This window comes from Saccostrea echinata, unplaced genomic scaffold (assembly GCF_033153115.1).
Source record: "Saccostrea echinata isolate AGI-Se365-2 ecotype Australia unplaced genomic scaffold, CSIRO_AGI_Sech_v1 ptg000054l, whole genome shotgun sequence".
NCBI classification, from domain to species: Eukaryota; Metazoa; Mollusca; class Bivalvia; order Ostreida; family Ostreidae; genus Saccostrea; species Saccostrea echinata.
This window is the reverse complement of record NW_026889803.1, coordinates 22,353,438-22,376,786: the sequence shown is the minus strand read 5'-3', so window position 1 is coordinate 22,376,786 and position 23,349 is coordinate 22,353,438. Positions and strand designations below refer to the sequence as shown.

At 33.5% G+C, this 23,349-nt stretch overlaps 1 protein-coding gene and 1 long non-coding RNA gene across 3 annotated transcripts in view; one reads left to right on the top strand and one right to left on the bottom strand.

The window, feature by feature from the left end:
• LOC133206083 (coiled-coil domain-containing protein 74A-like) overlaps nucleotides 1–23,349 on the top strand; it is a 214,685-nt gene that overhangs the window by 78,670 nt on the left and 112,666 nt on the right. The gene's annotated exons all lie outside the window — the stretch shown is intronic.
• The window catches only part of LOC133206085 (uncharacterized), a 51,442-nt gene continuing 50,227 nt past the window's right edge, over nucleotides 22,135–23,349 (bottom strand). Inside the window, exon 3 of the long non-coding RNA XR_009723696.1 lies at nucleotides 22,135–22,747. This is a non-coding gene — a long non-coding RNA (uncharacterized LOC133206085). The remainder of the gene's footprint in view (nucleotides 22,748–23,349) is intronic.

Sequence of the window (23,349 nt, the reverse complement as noted above, 5' to 3'; positions counted from 1 at the left end):
GCTTATGAAGTATCTAATACGTTGATTTTGCTAAGAAGTATATCTCTCTATGAGGAAAAGAGATTAATAAAACCAAATTCTTTGAATGATGTCAGTTTTTCTGACTATAAAGTCTGTGTTTTAAATTTTGGATTGAATGTGTGTTTTTTGTGAATAGGTAGGTAGGTTTTTGAAAGATGGGTGGAAGCTTAAACAGAGAAAAAACTTGGAATGGCCTTATTGTGATAAGAATAGTTAGGTATGTTGAAATGGTAATAGTGAGATGTTCAACTCTCTGTAAATTGTTTACTGAAATGTTAAATTGTAATTATAGACTATAGAATTTATGTGTAAATATAATTTTATTAATATTAAAAATTACAATTCAACTGTGGACTCATAAAATTCAAAACGATTTTCGAATCTCTAATTTGTTGCATGAAAATTGATTTAGAAAAAGAAAATAATTTAACTGATAAAAGATAATGATCCAATATTCATATCAGAACTTAATTACTGGTAACTGACATAGAATTGTCTTATTTTTATGGCATCGAGCTCTTGAGCTCGAATGCCATGTAGCGGGCGACCAAACTTTACGTTACCGAATGTGTCAGTCCATGCATCCACAAAAGAAAATAGCAATAACAATGCATCGATTTCTTTGAAAATGTTCACAGTGAATAATGGCTTGAAATAAAATTGCATCAATTATATCTACAAATAATTCTGTTGCATAACAAAGATATCCTGATTTATTTTCACACAAGAAAAACATGACAGTTTCTTGCGGATGAATTTCTAAAGAAAGGCAGTGTTGAATGACATGAATAACATAAATTTACGACGGAGAACCATGTAAACACAAACAACTTAATAGGCGGTAAAATAACCACAATATTAAATTAACACGAATGCTAGAAGACTGAAAGGATTGAATTTCCAAATCTAAACCTTTTACAATCTTATAACCAATTTTATCATAAAAACTGATATTATTACTGTATTTCACCATTTCTTACCGTATAGGCCTACCACGCCCGCTAATATCTCGATCGTAGTCGTAACAGAGTGAGTTAGATGCACTAAAACAATGCTTAGACATTGACAATTAGAATTATATTCATATAAATTCATTAAATTCTTGATAATTCTTTAATTAACTGAAAAGATGAGTTTGATGTCCAGCATGAACATGTTCGACGGTGTATAGTCAATTTGAACCCTGCTCTATTCGAACCATGGCATAATGCCCCAGACTGTAATTTTGATATTTTGTTTAAAACTTAACATTTTTATTAGTCACTTATTTGACCTACTGCTATCTTCAAATTCAAAAAAAAAAAAAAAATGATTTGAAATTGGTTTTCATGTTCTATGCCATTGAAGCCTTTCAGGCTTTTGATTTCTTACTGTAAAATCTCTAAATCAGTGAGAAGTATTTTCTCAAGCTTATTCAATTTAAAAATTAATAAGTTTTTAAATAAATAAACAACCAATCAATCTGAAGAAAAAAAAAATGAGGATGTGGGTCAAAATGCTCTTAGTATATAAACAAGAAAAAACGTTTTCTTCTATTTCTTTTTTTTTTTAATAAAGTTTTTCATTATTCTTATGTCCATCTAACACTGTCTAATGCGGTTAGTTTTCATGGAAATATCTCGCAGTGAAAGAAGAGACAGAATTAATTATTTATGTCTCTTGTTGAAGAAACTTAATTTTGTAAATTTTGTTTCTTAATTATTAAAATCACATGACATTTTCGCTTTTAAATATATCAATTTAAATTTTTTTACATAAGGATCAGTGCACTTAAGCTATGAGAGTTGGGTCCCTGTGCTTTGAGAAAAATAAATTTCCTAAGTTTCTTAATTTTTTGTATCAATGTTATTAAACCATGTCTTAGGGCAGTGAATGATATATTATATCACATGAAAGTATTAAATAATGCTGAGCGACACTGGCTTTTGCAATGGGGGTCTAGCGATTTAGTCACATTTCTATTGAAAATCATATGCATACCAGTTTTCAATGACATTGTTTACATTGAGCGGCAACTTGTCCATTCATCTCATTTGCACAGAATGCATATTGTGACTTAAACTTGTACATATCCAAATTACAGGACAATGTTGGAAAATTTGCAGCTCATACAGTCCCTGAAACGTTCTACTTTCCCATTTTTCTGTTCGCTCACCGTTCGTTCAGCCTGCATTCACGGTTCATTCAGCGTTCGCTCTCAGTTCACGTACAGTTTTGCGTTCAGCGTTTACCATGTGCTCATGTTCAGTGTTCACAAAGCATTCAGCGTTCGCTCTCCGTTCATTCACTTTGCATTCACCTTGCGTTCAATGTTCACTCATCATTCAGTCTTCACAGTCATTCAGAACTCCGAAGCGAAAGGACTTATCTTTTAGTAAATAAAGATTTACAGGTTTTGAAATTTAATAATTAACATATCATGTTTAAAGAATAATTATTTCATGGGAAAAAATTATCAATAATTTTTTATGCTCCGCCATGAATATGGCTGGGGCATATTGTGTTTGTCATGTCCGTCTTCCTTTGATTGAGTGTCTGTCCTTCTGTCGCGCTTCGTGTTTAGCTCAGTTCAAAGCTCAGTTTCAAAGAAACTATCCAAGATATTTTTATCAAACTTCATCTGCTGATAGATATTGATGAGAGCTATGCAACTGCATCAACATTTTTTGACCTTGACCTTTCCTTTGACCTTAACTTCATTTATTTTAAATTTGTGTATAGTTCTGTTTCAAATAAACCATTCAAAATATTTTTATCAAACTTAATATGCTGATACGTATTTGTGAGAACTGTTCAACTGCATCAAAAATGTTTGACCTTGAACTTTTTCTGTGACCTTGACCTCACTTTTTTTAAATTTGCATTTTGTTTAGTTTTAAAGAAATCATTTAAGATATATTTATGTAATCTTATGCACTTATACATAATTTAGTGTGAATTAATCATCTATATCCAACTATTTAGATTTCAATTTTAAAGAAACTTTAAGATATTCTCATCAGATTTCATACACTAATACAAATTTTCATGTTGCTTTACTAATATACCCTCGGCAGGGCATTCATATCCTATGGACATATTTCTAGTTTATTATTATTATTCTAACTTACAGGGTTCTCCATCATTTGAAATTTTACTGTGTTGCAGACTTTACGTGAACCACTAATTAATAATATTCGCGGTATTTTCGTGATCAAATTTGCAATTTAACTGAACCACTATTCATTATAATTACAAAAGCATACAAACACAACTTTTTTGAATCACCAGTTCTTTATGCAAATTGTATGGTTGTACATATTAATAAAAATAAAATTAATGGAATGGATATTTAAAACAATTAGAATTTTTCCATATAATAACGTACATACAATGTACTATAAGACAAACCAACATACCGTAATCGCCCCCTCCCCCAACACACCATTTAAAAAAAAGTACGATATTAAAAAAAAACTTGAATAATATACTTGTACCACTGTCTACAAGGTTTACATGTATATTAAACCTTGATATTTTTGTATATACAATGTATATTTAACTTCATATTTCAAACATGCTCTGAAGAGAAGAGGAAATTCTGGTCGAAAAAATCGATCTAATTCCCCACTGTAAAAGTATTTAATTTGTTGTGATTTTTGTCAGTTGGTCGAAGTTTCAAATTAAAAAAAAGAAACTTTAGAATAGTAAAATAATTTTAGGGGAGCCTTTAAATTCTTTAACAAATTTACATCAATGAAATGATTACGGAATCTTAACGATGTTTGACTCACAGTGTCCAACATAATTCTAGAGATAGGGTTCTGAAGTATAAAGACGTATATTTTTAATAAATTTTAAATTTTTTAATAATATTTAAAAATGCAACTATCAATTATGCAGTTACATGGAAGTGTAAAAACAAATTATTTGTCTTTGTTCCTTCATGCGTAAAGTCTGGCGAGGGTTTAGGAGATATATAATTGATTATGCAAGGTGAAGCACGACGAAGTGCCCTAATTAAGAGATATTAAGTGCTCTGCCTTAAAAATTGAAAGATGGTAGATTTGTTTGATTAAAGTTTCAGTAAGAGAGAATTTATATTCTGATTTTCTGATTATCACAGATCTTACTTTATCACAAAATTTTTACTGTGTTGCATGCATAAAATTTGAATTGTTACTGTGTCCAGGAGAATTTTACTGTGTTGGGGCTGACACAGTAAAACAGCTCATGGAGAACCCTGAACTTAGCTTTTAGGTTATTTATTAAATTACTCTGGAAAATACATGTAAATGTTGTTATAAGTGTATATTTATGTAAAACGATGATGAAAAATGAAATAGGGGCAATATACAGATACTTCAAACACTGCAACATTTTGATGTTATGTTAAAGACAACAAATCGTTAATGGAGAGATGATAATCCAAGTTAGTTAATTTACCAACTGCAGCAAAATTAGGAAAAATATTTATTTCTAACACTTTTTTTAGCTCACCTGAGCTGAAGGCTCAAGTGAGCTTTTCTGATGGAAATTTGTCCATTATCTGTTGTTGTCGTCATTGTTGTTGTTGTCGTTGGCATCGTTGTCATAAACTTTTCACATTTTCATCTTCTTCTCTAGAACTACTGAGCCTATTTCAACCAAACTTGGCACAGAGTATCCTTGGGGGAAGGGGATTCAAGTTTGTTCAAATGAATGGCCATGCCCTCTTTCAAGGAGGGATAATAAAGAATTTATAATGTGAAAAATTAATAGCATCTTTTAAAAATCTTCTTCTCAAGAACCACAGGGCCAAGAAAAATGAAACTCATGTGGAAGCATCCTCAGGTAGTGTAGATTCAAATTTGTTCAAATCATTACCCATGGGGGTAGGGCGGGGGCCACAATGGAGGATCAAAGTTTTACATAGAAATATATAGGAAAAACCTTTAAAAATCTTCTTCTCAAGAACAGCAAAGCTATGATGAGTCATATTTATATGGAAGCATCCTCAGGTAGTGTAGATTCAAGTTTGTTCAAATCATGACTCCCGGGGGTAGGGCGGGGCCACAATGGAGGATCAAAGTTTTACTTAGAAATATATAGGAAAAATCTTTAAGAATCTTCTTCTCAAGAATAGCAGAACCATGTTGAGTCATATTTTCATGTATATGGAAGCATCCTGAGGTAGTGTAGATTCAAGTTTGTTCAAATCATGACCCCTGGGGGTAGGGCGGGGGCCATAATGGAGGATCAAAGTTTTACATAGAAATATATAGGAAAAATCTTTGAAAATCTTCTTCTCAGGAACAGCAAAGCCCTGGTTGGTCATACTTATATGGAAGCTTTTCAGGTAGTGTAGATTCAAATTTATTCAAATCATGACCCCCGGGGGTAGGATGGGGCAACTATGGAGGATCAAAGTTTTACATAGAAATATATAGGAAAAATCTTTAAAAATCTTCTTCTCAAGAACAGCAAAGCCCTGTTTGATCATATTTATGTGGAAGCATCCTCAGCTATTTTGTTCAAATCATGACCCCCGGGGGTAGGATGGGGCCACAATGGAGGATCTAAGTCTTGAATAGAAATATATAGGAAAATATCTACTTCTGAAGAACTGCAATAAATAGAAATATATAGGAAAATATCTACTTCTGAAGAACTGCAAAGCCATTAATAGTCATTTTGATATGGAAGCATCCTCAGGTAGTGTAGATTCAAGTTTGTTAAAATGATGACCCCCAGAGATAGGGTCGGGGCCACAATGGGGGATCGAAAATTTTACATAGGAACATATAGGAAAATATCTCCTTCTCAAGAACTGAAAATCAAGTTTAGTCATTTTGATATGATAGCATCCTCAGGTAGTGTAAATTCAATTTTGTTCAAATAATGACCCCGGGGGTAGGGTGGGGCCCAGTGGGGGGTAGGAAGTTTTACATAAGAACATATAGAAAGAATATTTCTTCTCAAAAACAGAAAAGCTATGTTTAGTCATATTGATATGGAAGCATCCTCAGGTAGTGTAGATTCAAGTTTGTTCAAATGATGACCCCTGGGATAGGGTCGGGGCCACAATGGGGATCAAATTTTTACAAAGGAATATATGGGAAACATTTTTTAAAATCTTCTCAAGTACAACAAAGCCATTTGTTATATTGACATGGAAGCATCATCAGGTAGTTTAAAATTCAAGCCCCCCCCCCCCCCACCCTCCATTAATCTTTTCAATACTGAACTGATTTGTGCTTTTGCTGAGCCAATGTGCTCAGGTGAGTGATGTGGCCCATGGGCCTCTTGATTTTCAATTACTATAGAAATAAATATTAGAACTAGTTCTGAGAATTATAATTAGTACTGCAATTATCCAGTTAATCAAATATCTACAAAAGTCATTAAACAATAGTACAGGTAACTCGAGATACCTCAAAGTCCGCAGGACAGAGGAAAAATTTTGAGAGATCAAGAATTCAAGTTTTCAAGAGTCTGGAATTTTTCGGGTTGGTTGACAGGTCTGTAATATAATGTCATGTAATGATTTTTATTCATTTCCATGCTGTGTTAACCTTTTACACCTGGTTTTTATAAAACAACGATACTTCTTTGCATTTTTTGGTGAATATATTAGACCCAATATCAACATCCGTTTTGAAATCCTGTGTTGACAGTCTTCTTCCAACAATCACAACCATTATAAATAAATCAATAATAGGATCAATTGTTCCGACATCACTGAAAAATGCTGTTGTTCGACCTCTTTTGAAGAAACAGGGATAAGACAAAGAAGTGTATAAGAACTATCGCCCTGTCTCAAACCTTCCATTTATTTCTAAAATCCTGGAAAAGGTTGTTAATTCTAGGCTAGAAGATCACTTACAGTCAAACCACCTGCATGATAGACAGCAGTCAGCTTACCGTGTTCATCATTCAACTGAGACTGCTTTCCTGAGAGTCCATCACGACATAACATCAGCACTAGACAAGGGCTCATGTGTTGTTCTATTGATGCTGGACTTATCTGCAGCCTTCGATGTGATTGATCACACTATTCTTATCAATCGCCTAGAATTTTCATTTGGCATAACCGGCGCGGCCTTGTCATGGATACGGTCATACCTCAGTGATCGACAGCAATGCGTTGCTGTCGGTTCATCTGAGTCAAGAGACTTCCATCTAGGATTTGGTGTCCCTCAAGGCTCAGTACTTGGACCAAAGCTTTACAGCCTGTTTGCTAAGCCAATTTGTGATATATGCCGTAAACACAACATGAGTTTCCAGTGTTATGCAGATGATACTCAAATGTATATGGCAATAACACCTACTAGCACTGGATAGGCGTAGCATCTCGTTTGAAATCTGCCTTTCTGATATTAGTTCTTGGATGCGCTCTAACTTGCTGAAGATAAATCAAGAAAAAACGGAGCTCATTATCTTCGTTCCAAAGCACAGAATTAATTATTTTAATGAATTTAGCATCAATTTTGACGGAAATAAAATTAATGTCTCATCATGTGTGAAAAATCTAGGCGTCTTCTTTGATTCTATGTTGAATATGGATCATCAAATTCGAAACATAACCAAGTCGTGTTACCAACAACTGCGAAATATCGGCCACATTCGACCTTTAATATCAGAGAGTGCTTGTAAGACCCTTGTATGTTCACTTGTAACCTCTCGTTTAGATTATGGCAACACCTTACTATACGGTTTATGTACTAGTTCCTTGACAAGACTTCAAAGGATTCAAAACACAGCCGCCAGGATTATTACACGTACCAAGAAATACGAGCACATAACACCCATGTTAGTCAACTTGCACTGGCTCCCCGTTGAACAGCGAATCCAGAACAAGCTGCTTCTACAGACCTTTAAAGCTTTAAACGGAACATCGCCTCTTTATTTGCAAGATTTGGTCCAGGTTTACACGCCAAGTAGATCCTTACGCTCAGAGAACTCGATGCTCCTTGTTCAGTCGCATGTGCGGACTAAATTATATGGTCACAGGCAGTTCGACGTGGCTAGTGCAACATTGTGGAACAGTCTACCTCAAAATTTGAGATTTGAGAGAAATTTTAATCGTTTTAAAAAATTATTAAAAACTTATCTATTTACTTTAGCGTACCCAGATTATTCTTAAGAACTTACTTTTAAAGCTGCTCATTTGTTTTAAATTTTCTTTTAACATGGGACAGAAGAGCATTTTACACGGAAATATTTCTAATCCTTTTTAAAGTATATATATGCATGTATATGTGTGTGTATATTCTTAAGGTGTTTGACATGTAATTTTAAGTTCTTATATTTGTAAAGTTTTTTTATGTCTACATTTATGTACAGCGCTTTAGAGTAATTTATGTTATATTTAGCGCTTTATAAATTGTGAATAATAATAATAATAATAACTAGAAACTCATTGCGAGCAATGAGAGGTCTTCCGTCTGATTCTGAAAATAAAAACGAAAATTCAAGCTGAAAAAGAGATAAAAGAAATTCAGACACTCTGGAAATTTAACCCAGGTCGTCAGCGTGAAAATCCAACTTGCTAACGTTAACCATTCATTTTTTACATCACTTCCGGTCACGACCGGAAGTACCGGAAGTAACGGCGATACAAGATTTTCTCACGATTCATATAACTGATGACTGACCATCAGTCCTGAAAGTTTTAGACTTCAGTCGTTTACTGTTGCCGAGCAATATTGTGAGATCAAATTCTAATTTTGAGGACAGGTAAACACGAGACCGGAAGTGAATTTTATAAAAATCTTTGACTTTTCTCTAGACATTTGCAGTATATACAACATACATAAAGTCATTTCAAGTACTTTATCGATGATCAATATTTATGAGAAAGTTGAATATCAAAGTAAAGTAGTTTATCTCCTAAAACCGGAAGTTGACGTTTTTGTTTCCGGTGGAATCTAACATATTTCAAAACAGCGAAAGAGATGCAATAAAGTGATGCAAGCAATAATTTAAAAAAGAAAAGTTAATTTTTTTTTGGATTTCTTTGATCACTTACTGTGACAAGCGGAAGTGACGACTGACGCGTTTAACCCAAATGGTTTTGCCTACTCCTCAAGGTCTATTACTCATAAAACTTTGGTGTTTTAATCTTTTACCTGGTTTTGAGATCTCGCTCAGACAACTTCACATTTTGAGGACAAGAAAACATGCGACCGGAAGTGAATTTTTTAAAGATATTTACGATTACTCTAGACATTTGCAGTCTGAATAACATATTTAAAATTCATTTCAAATACTTTTTCTAGAAAAAATATTGATGGAAAAGTAAAATACTCAAATTAATATGTAGTTTTTCTCTTATAACCGGAAGTTGTCGCTTTTGTTTCTGGTGAGACCAACGTCTTTCGAATCTGCGAAAAAGATGCAATAAAGTGATGCAATTTTTAATTAAAAAAAGAAAAGTTGAAATTTTCGATTTCTTTGATCACTTCCTGTGACGACCGGAAGTGACGGCTGACGCTCTGAACCCAAATGGTTTTGCCTACATCTTAAGGTCTGTTGCTCATATAAGTTTGGTGTCTTAATCTCTCACCGTTTCCGAGATCTTGCTCAGAGAACTTCTCATTTTGAGGACAGGAAAACACGCGACCGGAAGTGAATTTTACAAAGATATTTGATGTTACTCTAGATATCTGCAGTTTGAATAACACATTTAAAATTCATTTCAAATACCTTATCTACAAAGGATATTAATGGGAAAGAAAAAATACTAAAATTATGTAGTTTTTCTCTTATAACCGGAAGTTAACGTTTTTGTTTCCGGTGGGACCAACATATTTCGAAACTACAAAAGAGATGCAATAAAGTGATGTAAGTATTGATTTAAAAAAAGAAAGTTGAAATTTTATGATTTCTTTGATCACTTCCGTAAACGACCGGAAGTGCCGACGACGAACGAAAATGTGATTCCACAAATTTAGAAGTCATGTTCTATGCTCTCCAATTAGTCTCCAGTTCATATCTTTAGTCATTCTTGAGAACACTCGTGGACAAAATTTCATTTTAAAATCAGGAAATTGCCCGTAACTTGGAACCAAAATGGAATTTTCCAAATTTTTCTTGTGATGAAACAAGTTCATACAATGACTAATTTTTCCTGAAAGTTTCACAAAAAAACACTGAATAGTTTTCGAGAAAACGCCTGCACAAAATTTGGTCAAAAAAATAATAATAACTAGAAACTCATTGCGAGCAATGAGAGGTCTTCCATCCGATTTTGAATATAAAAAACATAAATTCAAGCTGAAAAGGTGATAAAAGAAATTCAGACACTCTGGAGATTTAACCCTGGTTGTCAGCGTGAAAATCCAACGTGCTCTCCATTAACCATTCACTTTTTTGCATCACTTCCTGTCACGACCGGAAGTAACGGCGATACAAGATTTCCTCGCGATTCAAATAAACTGATTACTGACTATCAGTTCTGAAAGTTTTAGACTTCAGTCGTTTACTGTTGCCGAGCAATATTGTGAGAACAAATTCTAATTCTGAGGACAGGTAAACAAGCGACCGGAAGTGAATTTTATAAAAAAAATCTCTGACGTTTCGCTATACATTTGCAGTATCTACAAAATGCATAAAAACATTTCAAGTACTTTATCGATAAGCAATATTTATGAGAAAGTTAAATATAGAAATAACGTAGTTTATCACCTAAAACCGGAAGTTGACTTTTTTGTTTCCGGTGGAATCTAACATATTTCAAAACAGCGAAAGAGATGCAATAAAGTAATGCAAACTTTAATTTAAAAGAGAAAAGTTAAAATTTTTGATTTCTTTGATCACTTCCTGTGACGACTGGAAGTTACGACTGACGCGTTTAACCAATATGGTTTTGCCTACTCCTCAAGGTCTGCTACTCATAAAAATTTGGTGTTTTAATCTTTTACCTGTTTTTGAGATCTCGTTCAGACAATTTTTCATTTTGAGGACAGAAAAACACGCAACCGGAAGTGAATTTTTGAAAGATATTTGAAGTTACTGTAGACCTTTGCAGTCTTGAATAACATATTTAAAATTCATTTCAAATACATTATCTATAAAGAATATTTATAGGAAAGTAAAATACTCAAATTTTGTAGTTTTTCTCTTATAACCGGAAGTTGTCGTTTTTGTTTCCGGTGGGACCAACATCTTTCGAATCTGCGAAAAAGATGCAATAAAGTAATGCAATATTAAATAAAAAAAAGAAAAGTTGAAATTTTCCATTTCTTTGATCACTTCCTGTGACGACCGGAAGTAACGGCTGACGCTCTGAACCCAAATGGTTTTGGTTACATCTTAAGGTCTGTTGCTCATATAAGTCTGATGTCTTAATCTCTTACCGTTTCCGAGATTTTGCTCAGACAACTTCTCATTTTGAGGACAGAAAAACATGCGACCGGAAGTGAATTTTACAAAGATATTTGATGTTACTCTAGACATTTGCAGTCTGAACAACATATTCAAAATTTATTCTCAATACTTTATCTACAAAAGATATTAATGGGAAAGAAAAATACTCAAATTATGTAATTTTCTCTTATAACCGGAAGTTGACGTTTTTGTTTCCGGTGGGACCAACATATTTCGAAACTACAAAAGAGATGCAATAATGTGATGTAAGTATTAATTTAAAAAAAGAAAGTTGAAATTTAACGATTTCTTTGATCACTTCCGGTAGCGACCGGAAGTGCCGACGACGAACGAAAAGGTGCCCTCTCCAATCTAGAAATCATGTTCTATCATCTCTAACAAGTCTCCAGTTCATATCTTCAGCCATTCTTGAGAACACTCAAGGACAAAATTTCATTTTAAAATCAGAAAATTGTCCATAACTTGGCACTGGAACCGAATTTACCAAAAAACGGAATTTTATATAAAATTCATATAAAGACCTTTTATCCCTGAAAATTTCAAAGAAATTCGTTGAATAGTTTTCGAGAAATCGCGTGCACAAAATTTTGTCTAAAAAAAAAAAGAATAATAATAATAACTAGATGAGATCTCGTTGCGAGCAACGAGTAGGTCTTCCGTCCGATTTTACGATAAGATGTGATGTGATTTTGACCAAGATATTTGTTAAAAGATAATAATGTAAAGACTTCCCTCATTAGATTTCATTCTTTGATTTATATAATACCATCAAAGAGAGATGAAAGAGCTTTGGCCCCTCTGAGTCCTTAATTCAAGGAGTTGGTCCCCTTTTTGATATCAAATGAAATGACATGATTTTGAAGACTTTTTGTTCAACAACTCTTCAGAAATTTCTTTTCGTTGTGGAGATATGCTGAATAGAAATATTTAGGTGCCAGCCCTTCAAGTCCTTAATGGGGCTGTTTTACAAAAAAATTGAAAGGCTGCATATTTTTAGAACATTATTCTGACGATCTTTTGTTCAATATTGCTTACAAATTATTTCCCCTTGTCGACATATAAAGCGTCAAAGATTTAGCATTCTGGCCCCTTTTGGCCCCTTATTACACAAAATATGATCTTAATTTCATAATATTTATTTGCAAATTGTTGATTTATACATTTTTGCTTCAGTGATTGATAACAAAATATTGATAGTTAAAGAGTTATAGATGAAAGACTTTTGGCCCCTCTGAGCCCCTAATTTGAGGGGTCAGCCCCTTTTGCTTCATATCAATTGAAAGGTCTTGTAATTATAAATTTTTGTTCAACAATTCTTCAGAAGTTTCTTTTCGTTTTCGAGATATGTAGAATAGAAATATTTAGGGGCCAACCTTTCAAGTCCTTAATGGGGCTGTTTTGCAAAAATTGAAAGAATGCATAAAGTTCAGAACATTATTCTGAACATCTTTTGTTCAATATTGCTTATCAAAATATTTCTCCTTGTCGAGATATAAAGCGTCAAAGATTTAGCATTCTGGCCCCTTTTGGCCCCTTATTTCGCAATATATGATCTTTATTTTATAATATATAGTTACAAATCGTGAAGATAAACATTTTTGCTTCAGTAATTGATAACAAAATATTGATAGTTAAAGAGTTATAGATGAAAGACTTTTGGCCCCTCTGAGACCCTAATTTGAGGGGTCAGCCCCTTTTGCTTCATATCAATTGAAAGGTCTTGTGATTTTAAACATTTCTGTTTAACAATTCTTCAGAAGTTTCTTTTCGTTTTCGAGATATGTAGAATAGAAATATTTAGGGGCCAACCTTTCAAGTCCTTAATGGGGCCGTTTTGCAAAAGTTGAAAGAATGCATATTGTTCAGAACATTATTCTGAACATCTTTTGTTCAATATTGCTTACAAATTATTTCCCCTTGTCGAGATATAAAGCGTCAAAGATTTAGCATTCTGGCCCCTTTTGGCCCCTTATTACGCAAAATATGATCTTAATTTCATAATATTTATTTGCAAATTGTTGATTTATACATTTTTGCTTCAGTGATTGATAACAAAATATTGATAGTTAAAGAGTTATAGATGAAAGACTTTTGGCCCCTCTGAGCCCCTAATTTGAGGGGTCAGCCCCTTTTGCTTCATATCAATTGAAAGGTCTTGTAATTATAAACATTTTTGTTCAACAATTCTTCAGAAGTTTCTTTTCGTTTTTGTTATATAGTTACAAATCGTGAAGATAAACATTTTTGCTTCAGTAATTGATAACAAAATATTGATAGTTAAAGAGTTATAGATGAAAGACTTTTGGCCCCTCTGAGACCCTAATTTGAGGGGTCAGCCCCTTTTGCTTCATATCAATTGAAAGGTCTTGTGATTTTAAACATTTCTGTTTAACAATTCTTCAGAAGTTTCTTTTCGTTTTCGAGATATGTAGAATAGAAATATTTAGGGGCCAACCTTTCAAGTCCTTAATGGGGCCGTTTTGCAAAAGTTGAAAGAATGCATATTGTTCAGAACATTATTCTGAACATCTTTTGTTCAATACTGCTTATCAAAATATTTCCCCTTGTCGAGATATAAAGCGTCAAAGATTTAGCATTCTGGCCCCTTTTGGCCCCTTATTTCGCAATATATGATCTTAATTTTATTATATGTAGTAGCAAATTGTTAAGATAAACAGTTTTGTTACAGTAATTGATAACAAAATATTGACAGTTAAAGAGTTATGGATGAAAGACTTTTAGCCCCTCTGAGCCCCTAATTTGAGGGTACAGCCCCTTTTTCTTGATATCAAATGAAAGACCGTATCATTCTGCACAAATTTTCTTCTATATGTTTTAACAAAATATTAAAAGGTACGAAGATATGAAACAAAACGTGTTAAATTTTGTGAGATGTTTCTGAGACATTTTTTCGAGCCCTACCGAGCTTCGGCGCCTTTTGCGCTAGAAAAATTTGGACACCCATCTGCAAACCTTCCCAAACCTTCACTGAAAATCTTGACTCAATATCTTAAGTCGTTTCGGAGTAGTTTCCAGGACAAGCCGACCCTCTAAAAATCAGAAAATCGTCCATATCTCACGACCGGAAGTGATGACATCGACGACGAAAATTTCCGACAAGATGAATATCTATCAGATCTGAAAGTTTGGTGAAAATCGACTGAGCCATTTCTGAGAACTCGCGTGCACAAAATCAGTAAGAAAAAAAAAGAATAATAATAGGGAAAAAGAAACCGAACGAAAACAATAAGGTCTTCCGTTGGAGACGGAAGACCTTAATAAGAAGAAGAAGAAACAATAGAATCACTATAAGGTCTTCCGTGGAGACGGAAGACCTTAATAATAATAACTAGATGAGATCTCGTTGCGAGCAACGAGTAGGTCTTCCGTCCGATTTTTCGATGAGATGTGATTTTAATTAAGTTTTCGTTAAAAGATAATGATATAAAGATTTCCCTCCTTAGATTTCATTCTTTTGATTTATATAATATAATCTTGAACATCTTTGGTTCAATATTGCTTTTCAAAATGTTTCCCATTTTCGATTGATTGATTGTATATTGTTTTACATCCCATTTGAGAATTTTTCACTCATATAGAGATGTCACCATATACTGGTGATGGGCTTCAAATTTTGACCTTTTACTCGGCACTTAGGGCCATTGAGTAGTGAGGGATCTTTATCGTGCCAATGCCTGCCGACACATGGGGCCTCGGTTTTTAAGGTCTCATCCGAAGGACCCACAACTTTCACTTCAAAGTGCCGAGCGCATGGCGAAGGAACAGTTGCTACCTATTTTTTATCGACTTAGGTCTGTCGCGGCCGAGATTCGAACTCACGACCTCCCGATCACGGAGCGAGCGCTCTACCGACTGAGCTACCGTGAACGGTCCCCTTTTCGAGATATGAAGCATAAAGGATTTAACATTCTGACCAGCTATGGCCCCTACTTACGCAATAGAGAATCAAAGTTTTACAACATATTGTTGCATATTGAAGAATTACATATTAGTCTTTTGGCCCCTCTGAGCCCCCAATTTGAAGGGTTAGCCCCTTTTATTTGATATTAAATAAAACGACTTGTGATTTTAAACATTTTTCAACAACTATTCAGAAGTTTCTTCTCGTTTTCGAGATATGTAGAATAGAAATATTTAGGGGCCACCCCTCCAAATCCTTAATGGGGCCGTTTTACAAAAAATGAAAAGATATATATTGTTCAGAACATTATTCTGAACATCTTTTGTTCAATATTGCTTATCAAAATATCTCCCCTTTTTGAGGTATAAAGCGTCAAGGATTTAGCATTCTGGCCCCTTTTGGCCCCTTATCACATAATATATGATCTTAATTGTATAATATGTAGTGGCAAATCGTTAAGAGGAGCATTTTTGCTTCAGTAATTGATAATAAAATATTGATAGTTAACGAGTTATAGATGAAAGACTTTTGGCCCCTCTGACTCCCTAATTTGAAGGGTCAGCCCCTTTTTCTTGATATCAAATGAAAGGTCTTGTGATTTTGAAGACTTTTTGTTCAATACCTATTCAGAGATTTCTTTTCGTTGTGGAGATATGCCGAATGGAAACATTTAGGGGCCACCCCTCCAAGTCCTTAATGGGGCCGTTTGACAAAAATTGAAAGGGTGCATATTGTTTAGAACATTTTTCTAAACATCTTTTGTTCAGTATTGCTTATCCAAATATTCCCCCTTTTTGAGATATAAAGCGTCAAAGATTTGGTATTCTGGCCCCTTTTGGCCTCTTATTATGCAATATAGGATCAAAATTTTATAACATATGTTTCCAAATCGTTAAGATAAACATTTTTGTTTCAGTAATTTATAACAAAATATTGATCGTTCAAGAGTTATACTTGAAAGACTTTTGGCCCCTCTGACTCCCTAATTTGAGGGGTCAGCCCCTTTTTCTTGATATCAAATCAAAGGTCTTGTAATTTTGAAGACTTTTTGTTCAATACCTGTTCAGAGATTTCTTTTCGTTGTGGAGATATGCCGAATGGAAACATTTAGGGGCCACCCCTCCAAGTCCTTAATGGGGCCGTTTGACAAAAATTGAAAGGGTGCATGTTGTTTAGAATATTATTCTGAACATCTTTTCTTCAGTATCGCTTATCCAAATATTCCCCCTTTTTGAGATATAAAGCGTCAAAGATTTGGTATTCTGGCCCCTTTTGGCCCCTTATTATGCAATATAGGATCAAAATTTTATAACATATATTTCCAAATCGTTAAGATAAACATTTTTGTTTCAGTAATTTATAACAAAATATTGATCATTCAAGAGTTATATTTGAAAGACTTTGGGCCCCTCTGAGCCCCTAATTTGAGGGGTCAGTCCCTTTCTCTTGATATCAAATGAAAGGTCTTATTATTTTGCATGTCTTTTGTTATACATGTTTTAACAAAATATTTGCAGGTAAAAAGATATAAAGGAAAAAGTGACAAATTTTGCGAGATGCTTGTGAGCTTATTTTTCGAGCCCAGGCGAGCTTCGACGCCTTTTAAGCTGGAAAAATACAGATGCCAAATGGTACATCTATAATCTTTCCTCTATCTTCACTGAAAATCTTAACTCAATATCTTAAGTCCTTTAGGAGGAGTTTCCAGGACAAGTCGACCCTCTGAAAATCAGAAAATCCTTAATATCTCAAGATAGGAAGTGACGTAATCAATGAAAAAAATTTCCAATAAGGTTCAGATCAATACCTATCAGATCTAATAGTTTCATGAAAATCGGCCAAGTTGTTTACGAGAACTCGCGTGCACAAAATCGGTAAGAATAATAATAAGAAAAACTAGATGAGATCTCGTTGCGAGCAACGAGTAGGTCTTCCGTGCGATTTTTCGTTAAGATGAGATATGATTTTGACTATGATCTTTGCTAAAAGATAATAATATATAGACTACACTAATTAGATTTCATTCTTTTGATTTCTATAACATTATAAAAGAGCTATAGATGAAAGACTTTTGGCACATCTGAGCCCATAGTTTGGGGGTCAGCCACTTTTTTTTCATATCAATTGAAAAGTCTTGTGTTTTTGAAGACCTTTTGTTCAAGACTTATTCAGAGATTTCTTTTCGTTGTTGATATATGCTGTTTAGAAATATTCAGGGGACAGCCCTTCAAGTCCTTAATGGGGCTGTTTGACAAGAATTGAAAAGATGCATATTGTTAAGAACATTATTCTGATCATCTTTTGTTAAATATAGCTTATCAAAATATGTCCCCTTTTCGAGATATAAAGCGTTAAAGATTTAGCATTCTGGCCCCTTGTGACCCCTTTTGATGTAACATATGATCAAAATTTTTTAATATAATGCTGTAAATTCCATTGATGAACAATTCTGCTTCAGTAATTTTAACAAAATATTGATCGTTAAAGAGAAATAGATGAAAGACTTTTGCCCCCTCTGAGCCCCTAATTTGAGGGTTCAGCCCCTTTTCCTTGATATCAAATGAAAGGTCTTGTGATTTTGAGGACTTTTTGTTCAAAAATTATTCAGAGATTTCTTTTCGTTGGGGAGATACGCTGAATGGAAATATTTAGGGGCCACCCCTCCAAATCCTTAATGGGGCCGTTTTACAAAAAATTGAAAGGGTGCATATTGTTTAGAACATAATTTTGAATATCTTTTGTTCAATATTGCTTATCAAAATATATCCCCTTTCCGAGATATAAAGCATAAAAAATTTATCATTCTGGCCCCTTTTGGCCTCTTATTACGCAATACATGATCAAAATTTCATAACATATAGTTGCAAATTTTTAAGTTGAACATTATTGCTTCAGTACTTTATGACAAAATATTAATCGTTTAAGAGTTAAAGATAAAAAAAACTTTTGGTCCCTCTGAGCCCCTAATTTGAGGGGTCAGCCCCTTTTTCTTGATATCAAATGAAAGGCCTTGTGATTATGAAGACTTTTTGTTCAACAACTATTCAGAAGTTTCTTTTCGTTTTCGAGATATGTAGAATAGAAATATTTAGGAGTCAGCCCTTCAAGTCCTTTCTGAGTTCATTTTGCAAAAATGGAAAGGGTGCATATTGTTTAGAACATTATTTTGAATATCTTTTGTTCAATATTGCTTATCAAAATATATCCCCTTTCCGAGATATAAAGCATCAAAGACTTATCATTCTGGCCCCTTTTGGCCCCTTATTACGCAATATATGATCAAAATTTCATAATATATAGTTGCAAATTGTTAAGTTGAACATTATTGCTTCAGTACTTTATGGCAAAATATTAATCACTAAAGAGTTATAGATAAAAGACTTTTGACCCCTTTCAGCCCCTAATTTGAGGGGTCAGTCCCTTTTCCTTGATATCAAAAGAAAGGCCTTGTGATTATGAAGATTTTTTGTTCAACAACTATTCAGAAGTTTCTTTTCGTTTCCAAGATATGTAGAATAGAAATATTGAGGGGCCAGCCCTTCAAGTCCTTACTGGGATCGTTTTGCAGAAATTGAAAGGGTGCATATGGTTTAGCATGTTATTCTGAACATCTTTTGTTCAATATTCCTTATCAAAATATTTCCCCTTTCCGAGAAATAAAGCATCAAATAATTATCATTCTGGCCCCTTATGGCCCCTTATTACGTAATATATGATCCCAATTTTATAAAATGTAGTTGCAAATTGTTAAGATAAACATTTTTGCTTCAGTAATTTATAACGAAATATTGACCATTAATCCATATCTCACGACCGGAAGTGACGTCACAGACGACGAAAATTTCCGACAAGGTTCAGATAAATATCTATCAGATCTGAAAGTTTGGTGAAAATCGACCGAGCCATTTTCGAGAACTCGCGTGCACAAAATCGGTAAGAAAAATAATTATAATAATAGGGAAAAAGAAACCGAACGAAAACAATAAGGTCTTCCGTTGGAGACGGAAGACCTTAATAATAATAATAGGGAAAAAGAAACAGAATGAAAACAATAAGGTCTTCCGTTGGAAACGGAAGACCTTAATAATAATAATAAGAAGAAACAGTAGAATCACTATAAGGTCTTTTGGAAAACGGAAGACCTTAATAATATATTTTAAACTGAATAAAGCAAAAAAATGTATATCGTCATGTCATGTATATTTATTTATTCTATGTAATACAAACATCATTCTACGCATTCATTACATGAAAACGAGCATTGGTTATTTGTACATGTTGATACCAAACATGATCATCGAACGCAGTTCTGTAAGCATTTGTTCTGCAATAGTCGCCATATTGACACCAATGCTGCTATGCATAGTTTCTGCATTTTTAATATTTATTTAACTTTGACACTAACTCAAAATTAATGTCTCGTCTTCTAATCAATTTCTACTTTTCACTGTGTCTCTAAATTATCGCAAGACAATCAATGTTAATTATTTTAAGAGCAGACAAGCACAATATGATTATACGAGGGTTGTTCGGAAAGTTCGTGGACTTCTGTCATATCTTTTTTATTTAACGTCATATGTCATCCAAATTTGGTAGAAATATTTTAGCAATAAATTTAAATGATTTGTATTAAATTTTTCAATAATATCATGATTTATTTAAAACTTATCCAGAATTAAAAAACGGCGAAAATCGGATTGCGGCGCAGGTCAAAATTTAGTAATTTACAAACAATACCCTAAACAATGTCTGTAGTCATCTTCTCTGTAAAATGGAGGAAAAAAGAAAAAAATCCTAGCCGGTTAAATTAAAAACTGTTACATCGATTCGCATTCCAAATTATGGCTTAATATTGTGCTTTGGTAAAAAGAAATCAATTTGAGAAGATAGGAAGTCCTCATTGAAAACAACAAAAACGATGATGTTGTAGAACGTCAAGGAGCAGCCGATAACGATGCAGTTTTGTGTTATACTCGGGGAAAATACTGAATAAACGCTAAAAATGTTGGAGGAATCAGAAAATATGCCACAAGCGAGTAGTGCATGTGTGTGTAAATGGTAGAGGCGGTATTTGAGTGACAGAGACTCTGTATTGGACGAGGACAATCTGTGAAGAAACGGTTTAACTGTAAAAATCTGAATGAAAACTTTTACAAGTTGGGACGTCATGGAAAGACGTAGGCGCTTCAGAGTTGCTGTTCTTGTGAAAGCACAGTTAAGCGATAAAAGAAATTAAACATTAACAAAGGAAATTATAAAACGAGAACAATTGTTAGAAAAATAAATGTCAAGTGATTGAAAAAGGTTTTTAATACGTGGGTATTGGACTATACCGTGTGAATGTATAGACTGAGATAGAATTTTTAAGAAACTCTTGACGCTGTGTTTTTGACGTTACATTGCTTTTAAGTGTGCGCCTTGGTTACAAAACATGTTGATTTTAAAATGAAGTAAATTAATTTCTATCAAATCGAATGGAATGAAATTTCACAGATCAACAAAACAAATATTTTTACACATGATATTGTGCTTATTTTATATTTCTTGGAACCGAGTATCACTGTCAAACAAATGGATTTGTTGATTAAAAATGATTATTTTCACTGCCTGGTATATTTAGAAAAAATTTAAGAATTTTGTTTGAGACAGGTACAAATATTTCCGGAAGGCCAGGGAGGCTAAAACGGAATATATCTCTCTCTCTCTTTCTCTCTCTCATCATTTGTCTGTTTAATAAAAACTATGACAGCATATTACTTCAATATCAAGTTCTGAAAATTTAATCTATAACAAATAATATGAATGCCTCTTAATTTGTATCATCTTGTCTGAGTATAATCACGGGGAAATGTCCACATGCAGATACATGTAGAAGCACTGCTCAATAAATCATCATAAAAAATAGAAATGACACATGAATATATTATTGCATTAAAATTTTAAAATATGAATGTTAATTTATGCAATAGGTCCACGGACCTTTGTAAAATATTTAAATATTTTTTCTCATTATTTTACATGGAATCGCCTTGGCACGGAAATATGTATGGTTGTTACAACCGTTGTAATTCATTTTATGTCAGTTATTCTCTTCTAAAATCCACATTATTTGTAATGGTTTTTTATATCAAATAAGAATAAACATAATTATTTTACAACTAGAATAATTTCATCTTGTATGCTACAGCGTTCGGTAACAATTACAATGTTTAACAAAATCGTGTGATTAAAAGGTTGAATTTAATCATCCCATTATATGTGCAGAAAATATTGTAGGAACTTAAATTAATAGTTTTACTTAATATGCATGTATCGTCTTTCTTAGGACAATTTTGGAACATTTATTTTATTTATTCATTGAATTGTTTATTTATTTTTATTTTTTTTATTTTGGCATATGACATTAGAATACAATAGAATAGTTTCAATGCAAGGAAAAGATCAGAGGCATTCTGAATAAATCGTTCATCTCGCATTCACCATTTGTTCACCATTCACTTTGCGATCACTTTTGCGCTCTGTTTGCGTTCTGCATTTGCTCACCGATCACCATTCACCAACAGTTCACCAAGTTGCATTCAGCGTTCACACATCCTTCACTCTCCCTTTGTTCAGTGTTCAAGTGGGAAAGTAGAACGTTTCAGGGACTGTATCTAATTTTTTGAAAAAGTCTCCAAACTACAGTCGAGTTAGCTACTAAACAGGTCCCCGATTGTCAACCCATATTGACACAATTGATATTATAATCACTTTACTCACGTGACATTCCACTGTTCGATACGCTTTCATTGTGTCTGTCATTGGAAGTTCCTTGTGTCTGTTCAACTTCCAAGTTCAAAATATTGAAGATTTTTGTGAAAATTTTATTAAGATTTTAAAAATTACATATATTCTTCTTTTACTATACTTTTTTTTCCGTTAGGGGTACAGTAAAACTCGTTTAGTACGAACACGGATAGAACGAATTCACGGATATTGCGAATTTTTCTTGGATCCCCAGCTATATAAATTTAACGAATTTCTTATAAGGATAAAACGAATTACGGATATAGCAAAGTAATTTCACAGGTCCCAGTGACTTTGTTATAACCGAGTTTTACTGTATTTTGAAAGAAATTCTGGTATTGTCAGTGCAAATCAGATGCACAATTAGTAGGTATAGCTGTGCTCATGTCACCTCTGTATTATGGTCTGCAGGCATCTGCAGACACAACCCAGCCCTAAACACTAGAATCATTTATTATTTGTGCACCACAAAACTTCACAATCTCTCTCTTCTCCACTTAAATTCGTAGTGTAGAATCTGAATACGGAAAAATCATGTGCTGATGTTTACATTTCACTTCCATGCGATTTAAATGTCTCTGCCTATTTGTGGATACCGTAAATTCAAAAGTGGTCCAGTTCAATTTTCCGGAATTTAAGGCTTATACATGTTCTTTTCCATGACTTTGTCTGTAATTATAGAAATATGTATGACAAAAAATTCAAGGCATAAATATCAAAAGCATATGCATGCACAATAATCATAGATTAATTTAGCTATTTATTGTAATCTTAAAATGGATAGCCGAAAAGGTTCCAAATGACATACTAAAGTGTTCTCTGAGTTGAAGATTTATCTTCAAAATTGAATCATTTCTTTAAGAAACAGCTAGGTACCCATGGCTGATAATTGTCATCATCCCAATAAGAGATGTGTAATTAAGCAATTAACATAGAATATACAAAATGTATTAATACAAGATATATACGCATCGCCGAGCTCCTCAATACAACAGGTGAACTACATGTCCCGATTTGATTTCTACAAATTTAGTGATTTTAATCCTCCCACCTTTCAACAAGACACTGTAGCGTAATGGATAAGGTCCCAGACTACCATGTGGGAAGGGCCTCGGTTTGACCGTGGGTATCTGTAAGCATTTTTTTCTTAGATTCACTTTTTAATTTTTTTTTAAATTATTTGAAAATAGATAAATTTAATACCATAATAACAGGAAAACGTGAAAAAGAATCACTTAGTTAAAAAATAAGCCGATTATTTAATAAAAAGG